We start from the raw sequence: 2,435 nt of genomic DNA on the forward strand, positions 1-2,435 counted from the left end.
CAGGCGGCCGCCCAGAGCCCCGCCGCCGCCCAGGGCGCTCCAGGTGCCCTCCGCGTCCCCGGAAATAGGAGGCCTGGTCAGGGCACGGGGCCGGCCACAGAATCCCCTCTGTGCCCAGTTCCCTCTCTGTTCATGGGCCTGAGGACGCTGGTGCCAGGTGAGGCTCAGTCCTGTGTGCCTGACCTTGGCATGAGCCTGGCAGTTGGGGGTCACCCTGGATGGCGACCCACTGCTGTGATGGTCAGCATCCTGGGGTTGGACACCTCTAGCCTTGGAATGGGGTGGGGAAAGAGCCAGAAGAGCGTCCCTGTCCTCTGGCCTGTGAGTTGGACATCCACGCTGAGTGTGCACAGTGGTCACGACAAGTCCACGTGTCTGGCCAGCTGAACTTGGCTCCAGCCTCATGCTGTGGGCCTCGGGGGGTTTTGTCGTAGTGTGGGGTTGCTGTAAGATGAACGAGGGTACACTGGCCAGGGAGACCCGGGAAACTCATTCCCACCACTTCCTTCTTGGCAGGAAGGGTGGGGGCAAGGAACTTCTGGATGAGAGTCCCCTAAGTACTGTGTGGCCTGGGGGATCAGCCCCTCTCTGGGCAGCAGAATCTGCCTCCGTGAGCAGAGCAGATGAGCCAAGGGCCCTTGCTGCTGGACCCTGCCCCTCCCTGCCCCTTCCCCTACTCGGGACCCTCATCTCTCCCTACACAACTAGCCTCTGTGCACACCCACCTTTTGCCACAGATGGCCAGAGAGCCTTCCAGGATGAAAATCTGTCACTCCCATGTTCAAGACCCTCCCGTGGCCCCCCAGCTCTTCACCATGGCTCCCAGAGCAAGGTAATCCTGAGGGGCAAACTGTGGCCTGAAGATCAGCAGCGTTGCTATGCCTTGGAGCGCAGAATCTCAGCGCCTCCCAGCCCTGCAGGGTGACTCGGAATCTGCAGTCTAAAAGATGCCCAGGTGACTCAGGTCTCAACAGTGTGATGAGGAGAGATGTTATTCCCACATAGAAACAGGCACAGAGAGGTTAAATGATCTGCTTCCGGGTCACACAGACACTAAGTAGCCCTGGAGCCCAGAATCCAACACACCGTCTGACTCCAGAGCTCATGCAATTGAATCATGACATCACACTGTGGGTTACCATGACAGGTGACGAGCTCCCCGTCATGGGGGGTGAGGTGACGGCCCATTTGTCAAGGCAGGCCTCCTCAGCTTCTCAGGTGAGGGAGCTTGAGGTCCCTGAGATGATCTGCACGGTCCAGGGGCCTCTAGGAGGAGGAGCCAGGCACATCCCTGGGCTGTGGCAGGTCCTGAAAGGACCCCTCCGTACCCTACTCCCCTCAGCCCTGTCCAGATGCCTCTCCTCAGCCAGCACCCAAAGAAGGCGGTGGCTATTTAAATCCCTCAGGTGTGGCTGCGGTTCTTTCTGCCCAACCAGCTGGCATCTCCCTCTCAGCGCCCACCTCCTCCATGAGCCAGGGAAAAGCACGTGCATTTGCCATTTGGTGAAACATCTGTCCTCCCGGGAAGGGGCTCCAACCCACAGTTGGAGACTGGAGTCCTCCCCTTCCCTTTATTTCTCTCCGGAGACCACAGGGAACTGGCCGAGGCTGGGGAGGTCTGAAGTGCCACCATCACAGTAGTGGAGGGGAAAGAATCAGGCTGGTGGCCCTAGGGTGCAGCTGAGGCTTTGAACCTGCCAGGTCCCCTCTCTGGGTCTCAACTTTCCTATCTGTTAATGGGGATAATGAGAACAGAGGCGCTGCTGACTGGGTATTCGGCGCCCCTTGTACCAGGTCTCTGCAATCCCCCTCTGAAATTGATAGCTGCGTTCTGATCTGACAAGATGAGGACAGCGAGGCTCAACTTTGCTGCTTGTTCCCCCAAATTACATTAGCCTCCTCCCCAAAGTTCTCCTGCTTAGTACTCGGCCCTGCTTTTTTCCCACTCACCCCATCTCCGAGCGGGCACATTTTCAAAGCTCCCCAAGGAGAAAGGAGAAATTCTGTACTCACTTAAAACACACGCTCTAGCCCACACCAGGCCACCTCCATTCACTCCTGGAGGGTTAGGGTTAGGGTTAGGGTTAGGGGGGACCCTGATGTAGTTAGATACTGGCATGATCCTCACCCTCAATTTCCTGACACCCCGAAACGTATGTGCTATAAAATGCAATGGAGGGAGAGCAGAGAGGGACTTTTCCTTCACTTTGGAAGGACAAGGACTGTTTTCTTCTCATTGACAAAGCAAATTTTATGTTTAAGGTCAGAGTCATGGGAGAGAGACTGGGAAGGTTGCTCAACTCTGGGGCCTGGGGGACAGCAGACGTGGTGCACAGCTGCGATCCCAGCAACTCAGAGGCTGAGGCAGAAGGATCACAAGTTCAAGGCCAGTCTCAGCGACTTAAAGAAAACCTGCCTCAAAAGAAAAAAAATAA

At 56.8% G+C, this 2,435-nt stretch overlaps 1 long non-coding RNA gene across 2 annotated transcripts; it reads left to right on the plus strand.

Moving 5' to 3' along the window:
• Positions 1-6: 6 nt before the first annotated feature.
• Positions 7-2,435, plus strand: LOC125614547. 2 transcript variants are annotated; one of them, XR_007345136.1, is made up of 3 exons: positions 7-157; positions 738-955; positions 2,263-2,435. It is a non-coding gene; the product is annotated as an uncharacterized LOC125614547 (long non-coding RNA). The 2 variants fall into 2 exon arrangements; XR_007345135.1 differs by having other exon boundaries at positions 738-2,435.

This window comes from Marmota marmota, unplaced genomic scaffold, assembly GCF_001458135.2.
Source record: "Marmota marmota marmota unplaced genomic scaffold, marMar, whole genome shotgun sequence".
NCBI classification, from domain to species: Eukaryota; Metazoa; Chordata; class Mammalia; order Rodentia; family Sciuridae; genus Marmota; species Marmota marmota.